At 39.8% G+C, this 14,351-nt stretch overlaps 1 protein-coding gene across 1 annotated transcript in view; it reads left to right on the forward strand.

Moving 5' to 3' along the window:
• Nucleotides 1–9,899: 9,899 nt before the first annotated feature.
• The window catches only part of tlk1 (tousled like kinase 1), a 96,229-nt gene continuing 91,777 nt past the window's right edge, over nucleotides 9,900–14,351 (forward strand). Inside the window, exon 1 of the mRNA XM_002934620.5 lies at nucleotides 9,900–10,063. The gene's annotated coding sequence lies outside the window, so the exon portion shown is untranslated. The remainder of the gene's footprint in view (nucleotides 10,064–14,351) is intronic.

Here is a 14,351-nt window from a genome sequence, read left to right on the forward strand (position 1 = left end):
GTTGTGTTTTTAGAGCAATACTGCCCTGTTACATTGATTTACTCATGAGATATGAAACAATAAATAGGGTAAATTCTACTTTTGAACACAACAGTGTGTAGCTAGATCTATTTTTAAGCTGCATTTATTATTGGGCAGCAAAGAGTAAATATTGTTGCCTGTCTGTTTGTAAACAAATAAAAAAGGAATGTAGAATCTCTCTAGCAATCTGCTGGTGGTGTTTTATGTGCATTTGTTTATATGTAGATGATTTGTTTACCTTCTTCTACCAGTACTTTTAGTATATATTGCATGGCAAACAGAGATTTAGCATATGGAGGGTGCCATATAGATATGTGCCTTTCTGTTTTCTTGAAACATAGTTAACATTGTCTATACCCCAAGGTTTTCATCCCACAAAGGCTAATGTCACATCTGTCAGGGTACTTTGGCAGTATTTATGCTTTCTGTTCTCTGGTTCTGCTTCTTGAAATAGTGTAGCAGAAGTCAGTTCTCCTAAATCTCCTCTGATTTAAATGTTAGCACTGCATACATGGCCCAATAGCAAGCAAGCTATCAGTCTTATTTTAATGTACAGTATGTGAATAATTAGTCCTGTATAGCTGAAAAAGCTATGTAGTAGCTGGGTCACAGACAGACAGATTGTTATTCTTATATTTAATTTTTAACCTCCTATTTCTCAGTTTCAAACTACTGCATGGTTGCTAGGTTAATTTTGTCCTAGCAGCTAGATAGCAGTTTAAATTCCAAGTCTGACAAAACCTCCCATAAATAACACCAAACTAAATGCATCCAATGATTAATTTGAAGATGAATTTCCCCTTTAATGAGCCTTTAAGATAAATGGTAACTGATCCTACCTTGTCCTGTGAATATAAAGTGGCAATAGCTTGTATATTCAACTCATATAAAAGTAATTACCATTCTATTCTGGAACAGCAGGGGTCCCCAACCTTTATCACTCATGAGCCACAGTCAAATGTAAAAAGACTTGGAGAGCAACACAAGCACCATAAAAGTTCATGGAGGTACCAAATAAGGGTTAAGATTAGGCAGCCTCTATGCACACTATCAGCTTACAGGAGGCTTTATTTGGTAGTAAATCTTGTTTTTATTCAACCAAAACTTGCCACCAAGTCAGGAATTCAAAAAAACTACCTGCTTTGGGGACAACATCCAAGGGGTTGGTAAGCAACATGTTACTCATGAGCCACTGGTTGGGGATCACTGCTTTAAGGCTAGATTTTGGGCAGGCCGAATTTAAAGCTGGTACGCCCCTAGGCCTCTCCTATCCCTGCCCCCATTTGTACACCCCACCCACTCGCACAGACCTCACCTACTCCCCATTGCTGCTACTGCCTTTCCCCTGATCACTGGCAATGGGGACTGAGAGGAAGGGAAAGTCAAACAACTGTCAAAATATTCTGCCCAATCCCAAATTCAGATGCTGCCCCCAGATATTTTCCACTCTAGGCCCGGGCTTTAATTTGGGGCCACTTTTCCTCCATGGATTTTAGGAGATTACAAACATGGTGCCTGGGTAAAAATGCGATGGGGTCCAGAGGGTTTCTTAACTCTTTGTCAAAATCAAGAGCAGATTTATTTAACAGCATTACTATAGGTGCCAAATCCAAATGCAGGTGAAGGGGATTTGAATTGTCTGAGGCTGAAGGATGTGCACATACTCAGAATATCCCTATCTTAATCTCTGATGTAATCCAGCAGATTATATTACACAATGCAGATTAAGAAGAACAGATACATTTATACTGGATCCAGAAACAAAAAAATGTGAAAGAAATAAAGTGTAAAATCTGAGACTAAGCTAATCAAATTTTTTTCATTTTGGAATGCACACATTCTAATATATATATATAAAGACTGCTGGTTAGTCTTTGCCAACTGTATTTTACTGGCCTAACTGGTAAAAAAAAAGATTGATGCCAATGTTATTAAAAGACAAAGGCCAAAGGATTCCAAAGTGTGCAGTAAAATATAATATTAACCAATCTATCATAAATGCAGAATTGTTCATCTCACCCCCAATATACACTGTATATCATGACAAATAACTAAGGCATACATACTGTTTTAATGTGTGGTATAAAGCTAAATTATTAACATCTTTTAAATTCCTCTAACAAGGAAAAGCCTTGCTGTCGGCTTAGAGCTGTTTTCACAGCTTCTCCAAAGTTCCAGCCATAGGCAGAAAATAATTTTTATGTTCGGGGAGGCTTAAGAAAAAATGCCAGTGCCATTAATATTACATTAATCCTGTTTGTTGCAGGAAATTAATTGCTGGTGCTTTGAGGAGACTTGGCCTATTCATGCCTTAATAACATCTGCCTGGTCTCTGAATGGTCTCCAAATTTAGCGGGACATCAGCATAGAAAAGGAATAGTTAAACATGAAATGACTTTTGCCATTTTACCCAGCGGAAACTATTGTTTTTTTTACGTTTGGTTTACTACTAAGTAACTGAAACTGAATCTCTGCTCTCAGTCGTAAAAGTGGAACAGAGTAATATGATTTGGGGCGAAGGTTAGATTGTGATTTCATGTATATCCTGTTTCACCTATGGTAAACAGGATACCGGTTTCTGGTTTTCAGAGCTGAATTAATTATAAAGTTGAGTATTTAATGTAGTGTTAAAATGTTACATATATCATACGCATCATTCCCTGCCCGAGTGTCTATTTCAATAGGAGCCAATTAACCTGCCCATTATAACTACAAAAGTACAGTTTATAGAACTATATCACTCCAATTTGCTAATTTCCATTCAGAGATTCTGAGCTAAATAATTTATCAGGCACAAAGAAATTACCAAATTTAAAAAAAAAAATAAAGTAATTAAGGCAGTCAGAGAAAATTAGTATTAGTATTAATGAAACACTTTCTTTAGCTGATTAAAGGGATTCTGTCATTTTATACTGTTAACATTGCAAATAATTACCATTTAAAAATTTTATTCTTGAACCAGCCAGCACTACACATTCAAACTGCTTTCAGGTAACCTATTGTTTCTCTTACTCCCATGTAACTGGAGGAGTCCCAAGCTGGACTTGGATTTTTTACTATTGAGTGCTGGCACACTGGGAAATGAAGAATATGGCTAGCCCCATGTGGAATTTTAAAATTAAATATGTAATAATCTGTTTTTGAAAAAAACGGATTTCAATGCAGGATTCTGCTGGAGAAGCTCTATTAACTGATGTGCTTTGAAAAAAACATGTTTACCCATCACAGTATTCTTTTAACTTTGGAGGTCATCTGTAATAATGACTAGCTTGCCGGAGCCAACAAATTTCAGTGATGTTTTGATTATTTGCATACAATGAGGACATTGTTAGAACAAAGGGCTAGCCTCGCATTTTCCTTTAGAAAAGAATGGAGGGTTGTTGTATCAGAATCTTTATCTCTTGACACAGTTTTTGAAACACTTGAGGGAGATAACTGCATCACCTTAGTCCTATAAACGTTGTTCAGCAAACACAATACTATAGAGCAAACCTGAAGCTAAATGTCTAGTTTGATATGGTCGATGGCATTCTATCTTTACTTTATCCAATATAATTTCATTTATTCTGCAGTTATTTAATATAAAACCTGGTTCTTAGGCTAATGCCACATGTAGTGATGTGTCTGGCTGCGCAAGGGTGAAGACACATTGAGCTACTTTCCCTGCCATGGACAATACTTAGAACTGCCTCTGCTTAAATCCACATAGAGACAATTATCAAAAATGATCAGCATTGTCTATTTTAGTAGCTGTGGCAAGTAGCTGCTACTAGTAGCTCCATGTGTCTTCACCCTAAAATCTAGAGAAACCACTGCATGTGACATTAGTCTTGGGTCATTACCCTTAATTGCATTAGAATGGAAGATGAACATTAAAGGACTTAAATAGAAAAGCAAACAATTCAAATGTCAATAATAATTATTATAATAGTGAATGAAGACCAGTTGCAAAATTGCTTAGAATTCACACATCTACAACATAATAAAAGTTAATTTAAATGTTGACTTGCCCTTTAATAAAATAATCTCAAAGCTGCATATGCCAATTGTTTGGAGAGATGGCATCACAATTCACTGAATACAGTAAAATACAACAAACACAACTATGGCTGATGCCACACGGGACTGATTATCAGCCTGTGAAAAAAAAGGAGGCTGAGAATCAGCCCATAGGTTGGCATCAGCCTTCTACTTTGCCTGCTCCCGGAACCATTGAATCGGTTTTAAAATGCAAAGTTTTGTGTTTATTTGCCAATATCTGCCGCATGTGCCTGCATGAGTTTGGATTTAATGGTTTTGGGTACAGGCATAGAATAAAGCTCATGCCAGCATAGGGGCTGATTTTCAACCTGGGTTTTTCTGCAAGCTGAAAATCAGCCCTGCGTGGCAGCAGCCTAAACACTGTAGCTAATGACTGTGAGCTGGACTGATCTTTACAAAGATGGCGCTGGTGAGGATGGCAGCCGTTGCTCAGTGTCCTCCTCAACTTTGCTTTTTTCTTATGTTTGTCCTGTTATTCACACTTATTATATTTAATATTTGTATTATTTTTTTTTGTCTATGTAAAGTTGGGAAGAACACAGGTCAAAAATTTTCATCAAGGTAATGATGCTTCATTGTTATCTGTATATGACAATAAAACTTCAAACTGATCATTTGACCCTCATGTCAATAATGGGATCATAGTTTGATTTATAGAAACTTTTAAAGATAGTTCAACATCAAAATACTGATGCAGTCCTCGCCTGATGGAATTTCATTACCCAAAATGGGGAACTGCCCCCATAGATGGACTCAAGTTAGCTGCTAACTTGTAAATTGATCAACAATATTACACTGTAGTTAAATGAGGGTGTTTTTGTTATATAGCTTTATAATAAAGCCCAATTAAAAAAATATCAATCTGGACCCTTTTGTGTAATCTATTAAATTGATGTATAAAATGATAAACTTGTCACATTAATTTATCTTGAGATTATTACTTACTGTTATGTAAAGAACACTCTACTGGCATAACTACCTTTGGGGAAGGAGGTGCGTCTGCACCCGGGTCCTCCACTACCATGGGGCCCTTGTGGCTTGTTTCCTTTATAGGGGCCAGGTGAACCCAGGCCAGTGGTCGAGTAGTTACACACCTGGAACACTCTGAATACTCTCTCAGATTAGGCTTAAAAAGTGTAAAATTAGAAGTAACTGTATTTTTTGTTAACTTTAAAGGAGAAGGAAAGGCTAATAAAGAGTTAATCTCAAGCAGCAGGCATACCTTCAGTTCTCTCAATAGTGCCCTTAAAGGTGGCCATACACGTAAAGATCCACCTACAGGTGGGCGATATGGGGGAATTTAGAGTAATTCGGTCGTTTGGCCCTGGGGCCAAAGTAGAAGGCAAAGTAGAAGGCCCTGGGGCCAAACGATCTAATTATAACGGCTGGAATAGGCAAAGTTGGTTCGGCAGCTTATTGGCCCATGTAGGGAAAATAATGACTGGCCTGCTCAACCGATATCTGGCCTGAAATGGGCCAGATATCGATGGGCAGGTTAAAAAATTCAGTCGGATTGGGGACCGCATTGGCTTGTTGATGCGGTCCCCGATCCGACTGAATTTTTTAACCTGCCCGATCTGTTCAGATGATCAGAAGCCAAACAGTAAGAAAAAAAGCTGAGCTGTGTAAAGAGAGTTCCCATAATGCCTCGCTCCTGCATCGAGACCCAGACCAGTGTACATGCACAGTTTGTAAGACTATGAGGAAGCTTCCTGCAGATTGGCTCAGATCCACATTCCTAAGGGGGGGGGGTGAGTTCTTAGCATTCTTGAGGGAGGGGGGAGCAAGAGAGGGGAGAGAGCTGTGTGTCTATGGCACAGGAAAATAGACACAACAAATCTTTTGACAGAGAACTCAGTGCAGGATTACTGTAAGGGCTTATGGCTATATTTACATAGACCTTTCTGATAAAGCTTACTTAGTTTTTACCTTTCTTTCTCCTTTAAATCTCATTAAAAAAGATTAATAACATACACCTTTAATTAGCTGCTATTCTAGAACAGAACTTTTACAAATGGATTTTTTATTTACCCTGGGTGATCGTTTAGGCTAATAGTATATGAAGCATTTTGTAGCTTTGGGTTTGGAACAAACTAATTAGGAGAGCACTGTAGCAAAGGCCCATTGCGGTTTTTACTATGATTGGACATTTCAAACCTTTCCAATGGATATCTGTACAATATTTGGCCAGATATAAGTTTTCAAAGTTTTTTTTTTTAATATCCTGCAATTCCCTTGTACATTTATATACTATGGTCAGTTTTATAGAAAATTACATATTTCTCCTTCAGATGCACTTCACATGCTTGGAGATGTCCTCTCCGTACTACCAAAAAACTGACCCCAGAAATAATAATAATACATAATAATTGCCATCCAAATATGTAACCAATTGTCAATAAAATCTAGATAAAATGAAAAAACCTATAACATCTCTCATGTGACTGCTCTGGGGGTGGGACTGTGCTAGCAGAGGATGAGGAGGGCACTTGTATTTATTATAGAGGAAGAAGATCTATTTTGCAGTGGTGCTTCCATTTTTTAACAGTGGCGCAGTTTTGCCACTAGGTGCATGGGCCTCGGGATAGTGTGGCACAAGCAGAGCATGACGCCCTAGTGATATAAAGGTTGTGTGTTAAAAAAGCTGCACCAGCACTGAACCCAGTCAGAAGAACCTGGGGGAGATATTTGTATGTTCTATTCTATCAAGTGGACATTTTTTAAAATACATATTGTTACCAAGAGCAGCTCCCCCAGCTTTGACCAGCCAAATCACTGTCAAAGTAGCTTTATGAGTAACAATGGCAAGGTTGGACTGGGTTAGTGGTGGGCCCCGGCACCTGAGAGTGTGTGGGGTCCCTGGGGTTGCAGCCCTGGTGGGCCTCTTACACCCCAGCCTGACCTTGAACAGTGGAAATACTGGACGTTTGGAAAGGCTTTACATCCCTGGCCTTAGTTTTCACATAAAACACTGGACTCTTCTTATGTCAGAGCAGAAAAATCCCTTAAATTTTCAAGATTAACTTTGGTCAATCCTAGCCTTGGTTGTCTCCTTAGATAAGCCTTCATTTTGTTCTAAATTTTAAAAATTCTGGCTCTTGTTTGCACAAAATACACATGGACCCCCCAAATGCCACCATGAAAAAAAATTCCCAAAACTACAATTAATGTTGGTATGTATCACCCATTGTCTTCCCCCTAAATTTGCCCTTCTTTTGTCCTTAAATTGTAAAAAATATGTTCCAAGTCTCAACATAAAACATTTGTGTCAGTAGCCTTATGGTCTGTTTAGGGTAAACCTGGGTGACAGCTCAGTGTAACAGGAGAAACCCCTGCCAGCACCGGTCTTCACCCTTTTTAGGGCATCAGAACATTCTGCTGCGGAACTAACAGGGACCCTGCGCACTTGGGAGTTTGTACCAGGAAGTGGTGTAACTAGAAGCTGCTAAGCCCCAGAGCAAATTCAATTTAGGGCTCCAAAATATTTGTAATTTGATGTATTCTACCATGATATAATATTAGTGATCATTAATCAGGGCTTCACTGGGCCCTCTACACTCCTGGGCCCCTTTGCAACTGCAGGACTGCTTCTACTGTATTTATGCCCCTGGTACCAAAATAAATGAAGAGTTAAAGATTACTTTTGCTCAAGTTCACCCTGTCCTCTTCTAAATGCCCTAGATCTTTTCCTAAATCTTGACACTGATGCTAATTTCAAAAAAAGAGACTAAAAACTCAAGATTTCCTTTGGTCAATTTCACACATTACTTTCTCCTAAAGTAGCCATTATTTATTGAGAAAAAGTTTACCCTTTTTGGTGCAAAAAACACCGGGACACTCAGATTGGTCAAAGTGGGAAAAAAGGCTCTGATTGTGGTAGGTAGGCAGCCCAGAGGTATCAACCCTGGCCAGGGGTCTGAAAAATGTTGTCATGGCAGAGGCTGCTGTCGGAAGAAGAAGGGTTTCCACCTTTTGAGTTGTAAAATACCAGGCGTGTAGTAATGTGTGAGTCAGAGAAAGCCCGCCCCCGACCCTAATCCACTAAACCTAACCGCCACTGACCGTAACCTGCAAAACGTTGCCATTGAAGGACCAGCACCCAACCCAAAACCCACATCTTCCCACTATGTAAAATACTTCTGTGCCCATCTTATGTTCCGAGAGAGAAAAGCATCACCTTCGTGAGCAGAGGAAGAACGTACTTCCCCAATCTGACCCACATCCAACCCAAACCCCCAATGGTTGCCCAAATTTCAACCATAACCCACCTGACCTAAGGGTAAAGCTGTGACTTTATGGCTGATGATGTCAGGGGGCGAATTGATAACATTTTTGGGTGGAGTAGCGGGCAGTCTGCAGTATGGCTGGGCGAAATACCGTTTAATATGGAATACCGGTGTTTTTTTTTAAACTATATTCATTTTTCAGATACCGCAATACCGGGGGTGTCAGGGTACTCACCCGTGCAGGCCGGTCTCGCGCGCCTCCTTGCGTGCGTGCGTCCCGTTGTCCGCGGGACATTGCGCACACGCGTGCGTCAAAGCGCACGTACATGTCAAAGCGTGCATGTCCGTGACGCGCTGACGGCGCTGGTTCTGCGCATGCGTGGGGGGTATTTAAAGCTATCAAACGCCTCCTCCTGTGCTATGTTGTCTGCGGCCTTGCCTGGGAAACTAAGCCTGCCTGATTTACCTTACGACTTTCTGTTGCCGATCCTTCGCTTGCCTGACTCTGATTTTCAATACTGCAGTAATTATTCCCTAATTTATTAGGAAATGGGGTTAACACCTACTCATGCATGGAAAAAAATACCGTCAAATACCGTGACACCGATATAATTTTGAAAAATACCGTGGTATAAATTTTTGGTCATACCGCCCAGCTCTAGTCTGCAGGAGAGATTTGTAAAAATTAGGACAGGAAAGGTAAGGCTGATGCCACACGCGGTGTAGGGCTGATTTTTTCGGCAAGCGGAAAAACGCTTGCCAAAAAATCAGCCCTACGCCTGCTACTTGTGCCTGCACCCGAATGAATGGGATACGCTCGGGTGCAGGCACATGTAGCCGATATACGCATGAAAACATGAGAGAATGCAAAGTCTCTTTTTTTTATGCGTATATCGGCTACATGTGCCTGCACCCGAGCATATCCCATTCATTCGGGTGCAGGCACAAGTAGCAGGCGTAGGGCTGAATTTTCAGCAAGCGTTTATCCGCTTGCCGAAAATTTCAGCCCTACGCCTCGTGTGGCATCAGCCTAAGATTTTAGCAGGCATTGGGGTCAATTAGTTGAGAAACAAGCGGACAAGACAAAGTTGCCAGCAAGACTAGGCCACTAAAATACTAGAAACCCTAGCTGGAAGTGACATCACCCATTGCTTTTGCAGCATGTATATTGAATTCAGTAGAGAAATTTGAAAACCCCAGGGAATTAGTGACAAGAGAGTGGAAGTCAACGTGTCAGGAAACCAGAAAAAAACTACAATATTTTCACTTTAGGAGCACAAACTCAGCAGCTGTTGGCGGCGCCCATCAGAAAAGAGGTGTTTTTATTTTTGCTCCCTGGCACAAGTATGACGTCGCATAAGCAAAGAAAATATTTATTAAGTTTTAATCAATGAGCAGGGAAAAACAAATCTTTTTCCCCATTATTTCTTGTTCTCTGACGAAAGCAGAAGCCATGAGGTGAAAGAAAAATGTGGAATCCGCACTGCACAAACACCGCGTGTTACTAGAAACTTAGACTTGAGTGACACAGACGCGCCCGTCACTGGCCGTCACTCCCCTAAGGCGGCTACGTGCCGCGTCACCGCGCTTATAGACTTCTGCCCGTGACGTCACAGTCTCGCGAGATGAGACTTGTGAGTCTGGATGTGCAGGTCGGCAGGAGCCGAGGAGCTGGACATTTAAATGGCGTTGCGGGACGTTTAAACAGCGATCCGGGACTGCGGGCTGTGTTGAGAAATTCGGGACTGTCCGGCAAACAGCGGGACTGCTGGGCGGTATGTGAGCCATTGTCAGTTCCTGCTCTGTATGCACTTCATTTAGCAGCAGCCGGATCTCCAGAGAGAGAGAGAGAGAGAGAGAGAGAGAGAAAAAAAAAAGGGGGGGGGGGGTGAGAAAAGAAGACGCTGGTCTCTTGTAATGTTTCAGATCTGCCCATTCCAACACTTGCAACATCCAGTTGTGTAGAGAGGTTGAAGTCCATTCTCCCCGAAGCTGCTGTTTCGTCTGTAGGAATGGTGGTGTGCCTTTCCACATCCTGCTATTCAGTTTGACAGCCAGACCCTGCTTTGGAGACCTTTGTCCTCCTATATGTCATTGATGTTCCCTGTCTAGCTCTCCTCTCACGCAACGGGTTAACTTTTTAGTTTACGTGGAATGTAAACCTCCCAAATACATTTTTTCCAAAGGGAAAAAAAAACTGCAGTTCTGAACAAGTTAGCAACATACATTCATGTCAAAATTTCAGTAACTTTCAAGCTTTGTAATTGGAATTAAAAACAGTATTTGCTTTGCACTTCTTTGCTTCTGACTCTTGATATAATGTAGCAGAATACAGATATGCCCCATGTCAAGCTTGGATTTGGGTGCTGGTATTTTAGGACCCCCCCCCCCCCCATACAATATCACTAAGTTTTTTTCCTGGGCTGTTGTTCCTTTTAGAAAAGGTTGCACCCCTTTTTAGTTTGACTTTTCTAATCAGCTATCTTTTGCTACATTGTTTCTGGAGTCAGAAAGTGCAGGCAATATAAACAGCCACTGCTTTCAGTTGCAACTTCATTACATAGAACTTTAAAACTACTGAGCTAAAGTTGTCTGGTATAACCCTTTCTTTCATTGTGCACCCCCTGTTGTTGTTACATCACTTATAACCAGTGCAGCCATGGTTGCAGCCATTTGCTCTAGCCTAAATGCCATCAGTCATATTCCATGATAAACATTGGGTAGGAACTGCTTGCTGTCACTCCCATCTAAAAACTTGAGCAAACTATGCAGTGCTGCACACTGGGATTACACACACAGTGACATGTGATATTCACAATGTTCATGTTGTTGCTGGGCTGCCAGTGGAATCCATGCTGGCATACCCTGCTGCTGTCTTCTGGAAGTTCTGTGTGTAAAGGAATGTTGACTTTCTATTTCTTGGGATGTTCTTTTTGGCATGTAAGCCAGTTCATCAGCACAAGTGTAGTTCTTAGATGGATCCCAGTGGCCTTTGAATCATATAAACTGATTTAAAGGGCAAGTTTTCATGGAGGTTTTCTAAAAATTCTAAGCCGGTTATCATTATTGGCTATTACCTGCCTGTGGCTGTTTTGCTAAATATTAGTGGTAATGCATGCATTGAATAACTTTAATATTTAGTTACATGTCTGGTGACTTTCCAGGAGCAGAGAGAGAAGTAGGCATGGTGCCCTGTGGCACATTGGAGTTGTTTGGCATAGACAATTGCTTTTTAATCACCCCTGCAGAATCTGCCCTCCTGTATGCAATCACGCGCACAGCTGCATCTTGCTGATCCTGCGCTGTAACTTTCAGCAGTCTTTTACTGTAGGGAGGTGCAGTTTAACATCTGTAGGAGAGCCACACTTTGAAGTTCTCTAGCAAGTTCTGAGAATCAATATGGCTCCTGTACGGATTATGTTTGTACTTGGCTAGTTCACATGGGGGTGCGACAAGGAAATAAGTGTCTTCTGTCTAAGTATTCTGCACATTGGTACAATAGTAATGGTGTATGCTACAACCTGAGTGGCTTGGTTTGTCAAACTGTGTAGAAAATATCTCCGCATACATGCTTAAGTGACAGTACAGGTAAGGAATCCCTTATCTGTAAACCTGTTATCCAGAAAGCTCCGATTTACAGGAAGACCGTTTCTCATAAACTTAATTTTAAGCAAATAATTCAGACTTTTATACACTTTTCTTTTTCGCTGTAATAATAAAACAGCGCCTTGAACTTAATGTTAGCTAAGCTGCATGAATCCTTACTGGTGCCAACATAGTCCTATTGGGCTTATTTCATGTTTAAATGATTTTTAGCAGACTTAAGGTATGGTGCTCCAAATTCTGGAAAGAACCCTTTTCTGTAAAACCCCGTGCCAGAGCATTTTGGATAACCGGTACCATACCTGTACAATGAAGTCTTTATTTTAAGCAAATAAATGCAATTTTTGGCACACAGTTTTGTTACAGTAGTTATTAAGTATATTGTTTATTCACTATAAGGAACCAGCCTATGGGGCTTTATTAAAATTCAAGATGGTGGTTTTTTTTCCCTGCAATACAAGTTTTCCACAGTGAAAAATTGGTAAATATTATTATTAAATTTGAGTTTTCTGATCTGAACGATTCAAGATCTATAAATTAGAAAATTTTCACATTTGGCACCTAAAACCTAGCAAGCTTCTTTAATGGGAAGGGTAGATCAGAACCCCACGTTTACGTACCCGGAATTTGCCATGTTTTGACACCGTCCCCTGGGAAACATAAAATCAGGGTTCTACTGTATTTTCAAAATTCAAGCTATTTTCAGATTTTAAAAAAGAGATTTGCAGACTTGGTTAAAAAGGAATAGTAGAGTGTGGTAGGTTTTTCTGCAATTAAACTTTTTTTTTATATCACATTTTTTTGTAAATATACTCATAATTAAGAAAAAAACTTTTGTATTAAAAAAAAAAAAATTAGTTGAACAAACATTTGAATTTTAGTAAATCTTACTTTGTTACTCAAGGTGATGACATATAGTAGCTAATAAATACAGCTATGGGACCTGTTATCTAGAATGCTTGGGAACTGGGATCTTTCCGTAATTTGGATCGCCATACCTTAAGTCTGCTAAAAATCATTTAAATATTGAATAAACCCAATAGGATTGTTTTCCATCCAATAAGGATTATTTATATCTTAGTTGAAATCAAGTACAAGGTACTGTTTTATTATTACAGAGAAAAAGGAAATCATTTTTAAAAATTAGAATTATTTGCTTATAATGGAGTCTATGGAAGATGGAGATGGCCTTTCTGTAATTCGGAACTTTCTGTATAAGGGGTTTCCAGATAAGGGATCCCCCATGCCTGTAGTAATTTCCGAAGGGCTGTTTAGTCCCAAGAAGTGTAAATATAAATCTGCTGTATGCACTTGGCCAGTGAAATGAAAGTTGGACTACAGTAGAACGCCTATTTTAAGTTTTTCAAGGAACTAGGAAAAAATGGCGTTAAATCCGTAAAAAATTAGACATCAGGGAAATTCTCTATGCATTATATCTTGGTGGGACCACAAATAAATTGTAGATGACAGAAAAACAAATTAGGGTCTGTAAAACTAATGTTTCACTGTATCAGGGGGGTGCTGGCAAATCTTTAAATGAAAAAAAGTAGGAAATGCTTAGCAACAGGTTTTATAAGAATAGTTATGGAGCGCAAAAGTCATTTGTTAATGCGCATTGGCTATTGCATGAGGAATTGGCAGGTCATGAAATTCCTTCCTGCTTTTCTGATCATCATTTATGCTGCCTACCCAAAGGAAGGAACAAGGGAATGTTGCTATGAATCTGTATAGCCTCTCATTGGGCATCAGGGCTCGAGGGCCTATAAGTTACTATAGAGTACTGGCCAAAGTATATTCACCTTTAGTTTGTAGAAGAGTATAGGGATGTTAGCAGCTGTGTGGCACTGCCATTTTTCAAAGTTGGTTTTTATTTGCGTTTGAATTGTGCCTAATTAATTTTATATAGACTTTTTTTGTGTTTAAATGGCTACTTTAGCTGAGATTTCTGTTCAGTGTATTTATAAACTACCCTTATGGCAGCATTTTTTATGACCCAGCTCGCTTTCTCTGCCTCTCTCCTTAAGACCACTGCTATTGTTCCATGGTATCAAAATAACTGACAGATGTATAAAATTATATTCTATCAGATCCTGTTCTCTTGCTGTGCTGATTAAGACACTGATCTTGGGATCAAGGCCACAATGGTATATTTGCTGCCTTTTACAACATTTTTTGGGGACACTGAAAAGCTGCACAGTGTAGCCCCAAGCAAATGATCTGGTCTGGATTTACTAATGATAAGTAGATATTTTTCTGTATCTGTTTAAGGGCAGTGGCGGACAGAGATAGGAGTTTGGGTGCTTGTGATATTTAGTAGCTTGGGGTACAGTGGTCTTATGTGATTAATGCTCAGAAATATGGCAGCGTGTTTCCAAGAGAATTGCCCAAACTATTATTATATTCCACAGCACTAAATAAAAATTGGGTGTATTTATTGAAATAACAGATTTACATACAAAA

This window comes from Xenopus tropicalis, chromosome 9 (genome assembly GCF_000004195.4).
Source record: "Xenopus tropicalis strain Nigerian chromosome 9, UCB_Xtro_10.0, whole genome shotgun sequence".
In the NCBI taxonomy this organism is placed as follows: Eukaryota; Metazoa; Chordata; class Amphibia; order Anura; family Pipidae; genus Xenopus; species Xenopus tropicalis.